General features: G+C 30.4%; 1 long non-coding RNA gene across 1 annotated transcript in view; it reads right to left on the bottom strand.

Moving 5' to 3' along the window:
- Positions 1 to 13,296, bottom strand: part of LOC127702332 (uncharacterized) — a 56,523-nt gene that overhangs the window by 26,410 nt on the left and 16,817 nt on the right. The window lies entirely within an intron of this gene.

A 13,296-nucleotide genomic window follows, 5' to 3' on the forward strand; every position in this document is an offset into this window, starting at 1 on the left:
TATTTTTACATAGAAAATATGTCTCGAAGAAAACAGCAACGCTTTCTGCATTTTCGTGGAAAATGCACAAAGATTTAAATGATAATGACATCATAACTTTGATCTAGTTTTCTAATTTATTAAAGTAAACTTGAAGTAGTTCTTGAAACTTTTTTTTCTGGGGCATAATCGGGCCTTTGGGTCCTTTCCAAAATAATAATTTGTAAATTACAAACAGAAAAGGAGGAGAAAAGAAATAACCAAGTATCTTATTCGTTTATCTGAAAGAACATTATTATAAAAAATTAAAACTGGTGTGTCATGATGTTTTAGTGTGTATCCCGTATCTGTGATCTTCAATTCATAGACATAAGTGGTAAAAGACCTAACTATGACTGTGAGATAAAAAACAACACTTAAAGCTTTGCTTTTTGTTTGCTTCTGTCAGTGACCGTAAGTTTTTTTTTGTCATGAATCATAACACCACTTCATATGTTCTCTTTTTATTCATATTTAAAAACTAAAGGCAATCACTTCGTAAAAGTTGAATAAACATTAACAAGAAAATACTACTAAAATTTAAAAATTCTACTTTCACTTTCTCGTTTTCTAAAAGCTGATTAAAATACACATTCATGGCCTAAATGCATCATTTTACTAAAAACATTATACGTGCATGACTTATTAAATAATATGATAAGTTTTTTTTCTGGTATATGTTTTGTTGACCTAACCAGGTTATAATTTATGGTTCCGTCTTGTTCATGTAATAAAAAAATGCATGATTTGTTAAATTTACATGTGGGATTCGTTTTTAATGAATGAATATTTTGTACACAAATAATGTATTATGAATGAGACAAATAATACATACTTTTTATCGAGCTTACAGTGTATACAGGGGTATCAAGATAACAATAATATTATAATTTTTTTTCTTTTCAGAATGATACACAGTTAAAAAAACAGTTAATCAGTACCGTCTTCTAATCTACATATAAGAAAACACAATATTTAAACAATAATAATACACAAACAAAAGGATTATAAAGCATAACATACTACACTGCATACAAGAGCACATATATAGTACAGGTAGACAAATACCATTGACTTAAATAAAAAGTATAAATATAGTAAAATTGTAACATTAAAACTGCGAAAAGTTTTCTTCTTGTATTTTCGAGAGATACGATTGATATTTTGTTTTAAAAATATTTATACTTTTACTTTCTTTCAAAGTCAAAGGCAAGGAATTTCACTACATGGTTCCAGAATACATAAATGTTCTTTTACCATAATTAGTTTAATATTGATGAACAAATATATAATTTAAGGATGACGATCTTAATGCGTAGTTATAAAACAACTGAACAACTTGAAAACAGTTCAGATAAATATGCAGGTGCTAGATTATTCATAGTGGAAAACACACAAACAATACAAATAATATAAACCAAGATAAACGAGTAAAGACAAAATAGGAAAAAGGAAAATATCGAAAGGGGAATACAAAATCATAGATTAAAAAAAAAAAAAAAAAAAAAAAAAAAAAAATTGCACATATCATTTATGGCAGTTTCCATGTCAAATATTGAATAATTTCTGGTCATCGTAACCTTTCGCATTGATATATTTAGTTAAATTTGAACATTATCATGATTTAGCGTTTAATATAATCGTACGTTTGCTTGTCTAGCGAGTTATTGGATTGCAATCCATCGAGAAGCAAATTTTATTTGAACATAATAAGATTGAGAATGGAAACGAGGAATGTGTCAAAGACACAACAACCCGATATTTACTAATGTTTTGTATACCGCCTTTTTCGTTGTTGCACGATTTTGACGGTCTTTCTTCCTGTTATGAATTTTGATTCTCCGCTTGGTATATTTTTCACCTGTTCTATAATTCATTTTGCCAGAAGCGCTTTTTGTCTACACTAGACTCAACATTGGCGCTTGAATTAGAATACAGTAAAAGAGTCCAGAGAACAATGCATTTTCCCTTTTGGATCTCTTACATGTTGATCCTTTAAATCTTCACCCTTTTTACTAAAAAATACTTGCTGCTGTCATTATTGTGTCACTTAACAGGCAATTGTTAAGACGTCACAGTATTCTGACAATCAGTTTATAGGAGTCCGCGTAACAGTTGTTTTACGTAAGTATAATGACTTCATTAACTGCTTACTGTTTTAACATAATTTCATACTTTTTGTCAGTTTTAATGAAAAAATAAATCTAAGGAAACTGAAATCAGTAAGCATTATACCTTTTTCCTGAACAATCGTCAGAAGGGTTGCTCAACATCAAAAGTAGTGAAATCCGTTGGGAGGGAACTGATCGATATCTTAGTCTGGTAAATCATGGTATATTACTTATTTGAACAATATTTCATTAACTGCGAGTACACAATGGATTCATAAATCGGTATTTTGTGTACTTTGTCATTTTGTTGTATGTGTTTGTGCTGAATATGATGCTGGTGAGTTAAGATTTTTTTTCTAATCCATTTTAACAGTTTGTTCTAAAGGTAAACAGTTACACAACTCTGCAATGTAAGAAGGGTAGGTGTAGCAAGCATAAAAGATATACAATGTATTTCAATGAAATTCCAAATCCTTGAAAAACAGGTCAAACGTGAGTGCCTTATGTACAAGAAGCCTTTTGCTTTTAGATTTTTTAAACGGCAAAATTTTGACACTCCTTATTTTAGATTTCAAATTTATTAAAAAACTTCCAATACACTTAATAAATCAAATCAAGTCAAATCAAATCAAATCAAATCAAATAATTGTATTGGTGTAAATTCCAATACAGGAATGATACCAGCTAACATTTACAAAATACAAATACAAAAACAGACAAAAATAAACAAAAAACAAATATACAGAGATATGTTTTCTCAATGATAAGAGATACATATTTTATATCTACATTGCGTGGAGGTGTTATTTATACAATTTTATCACTTCAAGCTATTACAATAAGCTTTAATGCTACAACAGTTCTTAACAACATTATGTTTTCTTTAGATTAATGTTCGAATCATACATATCGCTTATTCCAGCTACACATACAGTACAAATGTCAGTATCATTACTTTTCAAAATGAAACTAAATTTATCTTGTTCAGACATATTAACAAAAGATGGAACTATATCACTTAAATTACAAAAGAGTATATTTCTATTAAATTCTAACGCTTTACATTTAATGAGGAAATGGAATTCATCTTCATTTCCATCCTTGCAAATTGGACAAATCCTCTGTTCTAAAGGTGTTCTAACATATCTACCAACTTCTATTAGTAATTTGCTATTACTAATTCGAATTTTTACCATTTTAGAAATAACATTTTTGTTAGGTCCAGTAGGAGATATTTTTCTAATTCGTAGTTATTTTTAACTTTGCGATACGTTCTTAGTTTATTACCATGACTATTTTTATTATAGTCACAAAAAAGAGCTTGTTTCCAGGATTTTATGAATTCCTCCTCTAATTTCTTTTGAACTGAAAAAAGTAGTTTTGTCTTTAACATAGTATTTTGATTTTCCCAAACATGCTGAAAACCAAGTTTACCTAATAACTCTTTTATTTTACTACAAAAACCATTAGACATGTTAAAGTTTTCACTGTATGCTTTCTTAACCATACTCTCGCTATTCATATTAATGATATGAATCCAGAAATTAATTGTATTTTAAGGGCTGACAATGAAAGTGGGAATAAACCTAATTCAGCAAGTACAGCATTATTCACAGCACCTTTATTTACACCAATTAAAAATTTAGTAAATTTGATTTGAATCTTATTTGGACTAAAGTTTGCATAGTTTGACTCGATGGTAGTATTTTGTTTTGCTAGCCTTTTTAGATAACTGATCAATTGCTGTAGTGAAAGATCCAGATGGTTTAAAAATTATACCTAGATCCTTGTATTCATCAGTCAGCTCTAGTAGTTTTCCATTATAATAGAAATTGTGTTTTTTAATAATTTTTCCTGTTTTATTGAATATTATAATCTTTGTTTTATTAAGATTAACAGATAGATTCCATTTATCACAAAACATATTTAATTTATCTAAACTATCTATTTTGCAGGCCAGATGCAGATACTGATGTAACTACTAAATCGTCTGCGTAAAGAAGACAAGACACTTGTTTATCATCTAGGCATGCTGGATCACATTCACCAGTTCATTTTATATACAATGAAAATAATGTAGGGCTTAATATACAACCCTGTTTTAATCCTACACATGAGGGAAATGTTTGTGTTAGTCCCTCTTTTAATTTTACAGAGAAAGAGACATCTGTGTACATATCTTTTAAAATATTAAAAAAAAGACCCTTTTATATTATATTTTAGTAACTTATGAAAGAGGCCATCTCTATTGATTGTGTCAAACGCTTTTCTTAGATCTACAAAACAAGTGTATAGATGTTTAGATTTTTTAAAGGTCTTGTCAATCAGAGTTTTCAATGTTAAAATGTGATCAATTGTTCTGATATTTTTCCTAAAGCCTATTTGCTCCTTGTGTAATATATTGTTAGTTTCAAGGAAGTTCTCTAACCTGGTAGATAATATCTTTAAGAAAAATGTACCTAAACAGCTAAAAAGAGCTATACCCCTGTAGTTGAAAGGATCATTAAAACACCCTCCTTTAAATATAGGCTTAATGATGTTTTCTCTTCATATAGAATTAAAAATCAAAACATATGTTTTAACTAATTTACCACATGACACTCTAATCATTTCGTTTGTTATACCATCACAACCAGCAGATTTTTTTTAACTTTAAGTCTTTCACAACCTTTAACACCTCCTCCGCAGTAATACTATCATTTAAACAATCATTATTACAATCAAAACTACTAATGTTTTCATCAAAATTATTACAATGTTGAAAATTCATTAAATTCTTAAAGTACTTCAACCATTCATCATGTGAAATATTGGAGCTAGGGTCTTCCTTCGCTTTGTCCTTTAATAAAGGACAAGGTACGATAAGCTATTGCAACTGGCCCCCTATTTTCGTTGAAATTAGAATGAATAATATCCGAGAAACATGGCAATTTCTAAAAAGCATAATGTCTCATCTTACAAAAAATCAATATAACTTTTCTTTTTCCGTGTGTGAAAATTATTAAATACCCCTCTCTTTCTCTTAAAAGACGTAAATTTTATGAAAATCAGAAGTGTTTGCGTCCGTTTGAGCAATTTTTAACTATGAGCGGACGCGAGTATCACGAATATATTTCAATGTGTTGTTTGTTGTAAGGAAATAATTTACTTTTTTAAATATATTTGTGGTACTCGCGTCCGCTCATGTTCAAAATTCAATAATTCTAAACTGAAAATTCAATGTTTTTACGCATAAGTCGATAATATGTGAACCAAGGACCGGAACGAACTTGCATTTCCGAATCTGCTCGAGTATCTTATTTTAAATAAGGTGATTTTGATTGAGTTACAAAACTTCAATGCCGGGAAGAAAAAAAATTGTTCGTTCTTTATCATGTTTATGTTATTTCTGAAGTCGGGGAAAGTAAAGGAACATGTGATTTTACAATATTTTTTAAAGGGACACTGTCAGTGTTGTCAACGAACAACCAGCAAACTGTACATTTAACAAAATTAATTGAATGTAGACCCAATTAAATTATAAACCTTTTTATCAGTGTACATGCGTAAATGAAATCCAACTGGAAATTTAAATCGATTTCACGTGGAAACAAAATTAGAACCGAGATTACCTCCCCTGTCAATGGATTTTAAAGGAAATTATTTGAAATACTTTTTAGATAATTTCAAAGATAAAAAATCTAAACTCATTAAATTAATGATAAGTATTTCAAATATATAACATGTCTTAAAAAGAAATGCTGTAAGGTTTAGATATAATTTTGAAACATTAATAAAGTGTATGCAAATATTGTAAACCTTTGGGAAAATACAAAGTCAAATATAAGACTATATATTAATCTCAACAAAGGCCGACTTTCAAGATCCGAAGATACATTGCATATGCATGCGTTTACTCGTATATAAGCTGATCAACTGTTACTTGCAAAAAAGCTGACATTACAACATTATAGAAGTTTCAGTTAACAAAAAAATAATACTTTCTTTTCTACGACTATTTTATTCTATTTTATTTCTTTTCACTTTTTCTTTTTTAGAATCTTTTCTCTAATAAAAAAAAAAATGGCTATATGTGACTTGATAATCCATACAAGGATAATATAACTATATTTTGTAAAAGAAACAAATTGTCTTTTTGACACATTCCCTATTCAGTCGATTCCAATTTTAGACGATGTATATTTAACTTGTATTTTGTGTATCTTCTGAAGGGATGTAGAAAAGAAATTTCTTTACCTAAAAGAAGCACAAAATGGACCTGTTAGATAATGAGGAACAAATAGGTGTGGTGTCTTTTTGTTATAGGGATGTACAAGTACTCGACTACGTCCACTTATTTGTAGTATTTGTATTTTTATCCATCTGATGAGTTAAGCCTTTTTCAACTGATTTTTGTCGAGCCTGCGACTTTTGTCGCAGAAAGCTCGACATAGGGATAGTGATCCGGCGTCGGCGGCGGCGGCGTTAGCTAACTTCTTAAAAGCTTTATATTTTAGAAGCTAGAAGACCTGGATGCTTCATACTTTGTATATAGATGCCTTATGTTACGAAGTTTCCGTCTGTCATATGTCCATTGTCCTTGACCTCATTTTCATGGTTCAGTAACAACTTGAAAAAAAAGTCAACTTTTTTGTAATGTTAATTTCTTTCTTATTATGAGTAATAAGATAACTATATTTAGTATATGCGTACCTTGCCAGGTCCTCATGCCCGTCAGACAATTTTCTTTTGACCTCGACCTCATTTCATGGATGGTGAACAAGGTTAAGTTTTCGAGGTCAAGTCCATATATCAGATATTATAAGCAGTAGGTCTACTATATTTGGTATATGGAATGATTGTAAGGTGTACATGTCCAACTGGTAGGTGTCATCTGACCTTGAACTCATTTTCATGGTTCAGTGGTCAAAGTTAAGTTTTTGAGTTTTGGTCTTTTTTTCTAATACTATATGCAATAGGTCAACTATATTTGGTGTATGGAAATATTTTATGATGTACATGTCAGTCTCGTAGGTTTTATTTGACCTTGACCTCATTTTCACGATTCATTTCTCAGTGTTAGGTTTTTGTGTTTTGGTCTATTTTTCTTCAACTATAAGCAATATATCAACTATATTTGGTATATGGAATGATTGTAAGGTGTACATGTCCAACTGGTAGGTGTCATCTGACCTTGACCTCATTTTCATGGTTCAGTGGTCAAAGTTAAGTTTTTGAGTTTTGGTCTTTTTTTCTTATTCTATATGCAATAGGTCAACTATATTTGGTGTATGGAAATATTTTATGATGTACATGTCAGTCTCGTAAGTTTTATTTGACCTTGACCTCATTTTCACGATTCATTTCTCAGTGTTAAGTTTTTGTGTTTTGGTCTATTTTTCTTCAACTATAAGCAATAGATCAACTATATTTGTTGTATGGAAGGATTGTAAGGTGTATATGTCTGTCTGGCAAGTATCATCTGACCTTGACCTCATTTTCATGGTTCATTGGTTAATGTTTAGTTTTCATGGTTAAGTTTGTTTCTTAGATACTTTAAGCAATAGGTCAACTATATTTAATGCATAAATTGATTGTAAGGTATACATGTCTGTCTGGCAAGGTTCATCTGACCTTGACCTCATTTTCATGGTTCATTGGTCAATGTTCTTGGTTAAGACTGTTTCTTAGAAACTATAAGCAAAAGGTCAACTATGTTTGGTTTATGAATGATTGTAAGGTGTACATGTATTTCTCGTTTGGTTTATCTGACCTTGACCTCATTACTTGGATCATGTTAAGTTTATGTGTTACTTGTAGTAAAGCTTTATATTTAGGACTATCAACATAAAATCAATGGTTAGTAAAGAAGGCGAGGCATTTCAGCGTGTACACTCTTGTTATAGTTCGATCTTATGTTTTGCTGTTATACCACAGTCCCAGGTTAGGGGAGGGTTGGGATCCCGCAAACATGTTTAACCCCGCCACATTCTCTATGTATGTGCCTGCCCCAAGTCAGGAGCCTGCAATTCAGTGGTTGTCGTTTGTTTATGTGTTACATATTTAATTATCGTTCATTTTTTGTGCATAGAATAGGCCGTTGGTTTTCTCGTTTGAATTGTTTAACATTATTATTTCGGGGCCTTTTATAGCTGACAATGCGGTATGGGCTTTGATCATTGTTGAAGGCCGTGCGGTGACCTATAATAATTTCTGTGTCATTTTGGTCTTTTGTGGAGAGTTGTGGCAAGCATACAATATCTTCTTTTTTATAATTAATGCAGTGAACAAAATGACTAAAACCACCACTAGACTCCTATCATTTTCCGGATTGCCCAGAGATAAATATGTTATTATTTTATTTTTTCATGATATATTCATCTTTTGACTTAGATAAAAAAAAACTGTAAAAGAACGCAAAGTCACCGCCTCTATCCTCTCGGCCCCAGTTAAAAAATATCAATATGTAGATCAATTTAACAATCACACTGTACAGTATGCACCAATTTACTCAATGTTCGAAATAATATGAATGGTACTACTTTTTACTGCATAAGATTTATTTTACAACTAAGAGGATTAATAAAATGGACGTTTATGTAAAGTTTGAAAGTCAACAGCCAAGTTTACACATTAATAATTTCTATTCTAATAATTCTCAACTATTTTTTTGTGCCCCACGTCAGAGGTAAAGGGCATGCATCCGTCCTCTGATTTTTATGCCCCCGCTGTAGCGGAGCGGTCATTAAGTTGTACCCTTGTACGTCTATACATACGTACGTACCCCCGTCCGTCCGTCCGTCTGTACGTTCCAAAATTGGTTGATCTCTAACTTTAGTTTGCCTCAATCAAATTTTATGAAACTTATACACAATGCTTATTACCACAAAACACAGGTCAAATTCGATTTTGGTGGCGTCACTTTTACCATCCTAGAGTTATGCTTCTTTGCAAAAGGAAAAAATGCTGAATTTTTCGTTTCCGTTTTCTAACTTTAGTTTGTCTCTACCAAATGATATGAAACTTATACACATTGCTCCTTATCACAAAACACAGATAGAGTTTGAATTTTGGTGGCGCCACTTTTCCTGTTCAAGAGTTATGCCCTTTACTAAAGGAAACATTGCTGATTTTTTCGTTTCCGTTCCCTAACTTTAGCTTTTGCTTCAACCAAATTTTATGAAACTTATACACAATGCTTATCCCTTAGACACATTCTCCATTTATTTAAGTTGAATTACTCAATCTGTGGGCGAAAAAAAAATTAAAGAAATTAATTGAAACCTTATAGCCATGAATTTTCTATTCATCAGATCATGCACAATTGATCAAACAATTTTTTGCAAATAACAATAGAGAAATAAATAAACATTGTGAAAACGGGGTGGGGTGGGAGGGTATACATGTCATAAGGCTGTTGTTAGCAGCAAAGAATCTTAGATTATAATACAGTATACAAAACTAAAAAAAATAGGTATCTGCTGTCTCTCTTTTATATGAAAATACATACTTATATATATATCAATATTAATATATCTGATTTGCGATGGTTGCTAAGCAAAATATTATATCATGGATACGTTCCTGTGTTACCATGGAAACATTTAATTAAGAATTATATTAAAATTGCACATCTGCACTAAAGGTACTGATAAATATCCTTTATTTTCACATTTCAAGCTTAAAGATTACACTCAGTGATATTAGAATACCTTTTGAAATGTTCTTCAACTATTAACTTAAAACTAACTATGCGTTGCTAAGGAAAACTCGGGTTGATATGAAGGGTTATATAGATACATAAACATTTTTGTCTTTAATGCAAATATGGTTAATAAATATATCAATATAGGAGTCGACTTAATATGAGTTGTATGAAAATATTTGAATTTTTCATTTTTTTATTAATAACATTGGATAAAAAAAAGTTCTTTTGTGTGGTCACTAGGTAACATTGTGGTTGCTAGGTTGCTATTTAGAACTTCGTAAAATGATTGATCCAACAATAATAAATATTAAAGTGTTTGGTAACACACTATCTTTCATTTTAATGCATTCAGAAGTCTTTTCCTAGGGCAATTGTATTAAAGATGGATATCATAGTTTATTTCATAAAATCCGTTGCTAGGCAACGAAACAATCACATAAACACAAAATGTTCAACATTTTTTTAAGTCATTATGCATAGACTAATGAAGAATTGAATATGAAGTCATTTGAAGAGTTGGCCAAAAATGCCCCTTATCATACCTTGTCCTTTACAGATTTCCAAAATTCCGAAGGATTTTTCTCGGTTAGGTCAAGTATATTTTTTAGTATTATATTTTTATAGACCCTATGTTTTTTTACGTACAAGCTTGTTGAAGTTTTTTCTCTATGTAAAAATTTTTAGTCTCAAACTAGAATCCCAAGGATTCCTAAAGTTCTACAGAGAGCTTTATATGCCTATATTTAACATCACAGTCTTTGTCAACCCATAGTTTTTTTAATTTTCCTTCTTTTTTGTTTATTATGCAGTTTTGATTCAAATCTGTTATCTAGGGTTGCTGCTCCCTTTAGTAATTTATTAAATCAGAAACCACGTCATCCACTTCTGATGTGCTGTTATCAGCATTCTCACTTGCTATCAGCTTTTTGGCTTTTGTACAAATATTATAAAAACTATCATAATTTAAGTTTTCAATAAATTTTTGCTCTTGTATTGGAGACCATCTTATGACTGGTGGGAATTTCCGAAGATTACATATGTCCTGTTTAGGACCCATTATATTACTACAAAAATGTTTACGGTTATTTGACAGTGATCTGAATTATTTGGATGAAAGTCTTCAATTCTAAAGTTCATTATATTTGAAAGGAATGTTGAACTACAGATACAATAATCATCTATTGAGGTTCCATTGTAACTATGATAAGTTACTTTCCCTATAGAGTCTCCTAAGGTACGTCCATTTAAAATACGTAATTGGGAGCTAGTACACATTTATATGATATTTTTTCCATAGCTATTTGTACGTTGTGGAATTTGAGTATTTCGTTTAATTTTTACATTATCCGCAATGTAGTTAGGTGGAAGAACATCTTCCAAAGGGTAATTTAGTTCATCGCACATAAAATCTATTTCTTTTGATTCAATATGAGCATTCAGATCTCCCATTATCATGACTTCACCTACTGGGTTAAAATTAGAAATATCAGTCTCAAGTTTTTCAAATATTTCTTTATCCATACCAGTTCTTTATGTATATGATAAATTAGAGGGTGATATGTACACGAAACAAATATAAAGATCACGTTTAAGACCAAAGTAGGTGTGGTCTAATTTAAACCATAGCATGTCATTCAGAGATTTATCAACTAATTTCACACCACCTATTATCGCTCTCTTTACAAATACAGCTAAACCCCCTCTCTTTCTACTACTTTCAGTAGATCTACAATTAACAAAACATTTATATCCTTCAAGATATAAAAAATCATTAGAAAAAGAATGAGTTTCTGATATAAATACAGTATCCTACTTAATGTTTTCTCTGAAATTTTGGTCATTTAACTTGCTCATTTTATAACCATTAATATTTCTATAAAGTCCATGTACATTCCATGAACTTACAGACACACATTTGGGTATTTTAATTGTCATAATATTTGATTTTCTTTTGAACTTATCTATGGGATCCTTAATCACACAAATGAAAACAGATAAAAAGAGTAATATTAATTCACATATAATATCAAATATAAACCTTTTAGTTCTTAGAAGAATAAAATAAAATAAAATACGGATTCTAACAAAATATAATAATACTGATTAAAGGGAAGTAACTCTAACTTTCCTTTGACTAGAATGAAGTAAAAAAGTACTTAAGTTATTTATGTTTCTTTTCATTCTATTTGTTATCATTGTTCTCGAACATTGTATTATATCTAAAACTATTTAAGGAAATAAAAAATCCGCTACGTATTATTAGATTACACGCTATTTATAGTTGGAACTTTTCTGATATTTTGGCTTAAACCATTTGCGGCGTAGAATATTTCTTATAGACATCGCTGCGTTCGATAAGCTGACATACATGTACAGGTAAAGATTATAAGTTTGTCTTATTCATTACTTTCTTATCTCATGTTTAACAGATATTGTATTTCTATATATTCCAACAGTTTTAACACAATGCAAGTAGTCTAATAGTAAGTGCTTCTATTTAAATACAAACTTAATTTTAGCTACAGTATATTCTTAATTTTAAACCGTTTTAACAGACGACAAAAAGGAAAAATTTTAAATATTTTTTTGTAAATGTTAAAGAAACAGATGTGGTACGGTATGTTTGCCCATCAGACAACTATCCACCAGACTTGGGTGTAATAAACTATATAGGTCATCGTATGGCCTCCAACAATCAACAAATCTCATATACTTTAGTGTTTAATTTGATTTAATTATTTTTACCAAGTATGTTTATCACGTTTTCAATCTTTAACCCCTGCTCCTGCGCATGATGTTGTCCAAATGGAAAATAAAATAAAAATGGCCCGGTTTATTTGGAGCTATTTTTAAAGCTAAAAATCATGTCAAATGACAAAAGCTTTATTTGCTGCTAACATTGTCAGGCGCTTCATTAAATATTTTCAAATGTACCACTATTATAAATTTGAAAAAAAATGTATTGGAAACTCAGATAAGAACAACACTTTAAAAAATCTGGTGCGTCTTGTACAGAATTAATACATTTTCCAGTTAAATTAGCTGTGGTGGCAGAAGAATGTTATGAATAAAGGGAAGTTGTGTGACAAGAACAATTTTCCGTTTTTTAATTTGTGTACAACTAACCAAACAGGAAGATATTAGAAACATTGAATGATATCATTATGCATTAAAGAGGGTTTTACCTGATAACAAATACTCGTACTTAAAATTGTTTTGGCGCAGAAGTGGGGGCTTCGTGATAGTTTTTACACTCCCTGCTCCATCACACATTTGGAAATGAGTTATGTTTTGTCATTACAGACTTATCGTAACAAAACTGGTAGACTTATCAACAAAACGAGGATTGATTGAGAACGAGATTAAGTAAGTAATTATATGTCATTTTCAAAAAGAAAATAAATACAATATACATTGTTTCAATTAACAAATAACATTTTCTAATTCTTGCAATATGATAAACAAGGCATTCCAATGCTT

The sequence above is a fragment of the Mytilus californianus genome, unplaced genomic scaffold, assembly GCF_021869535.1.
Source record: "Mytilus californianus isolate M0D057914Y unplaced genomic scaffold, xbMytCali1.0.p SCAF_5, whole genome shotgun sequence".
In the NCBI taxonomy this organism is placed as follows: Eukaryota; Metazoa; Mollusca; class Bivalvia; order Mytilida; family Mytilidae; genus Mytilus; species Mytilus californianus.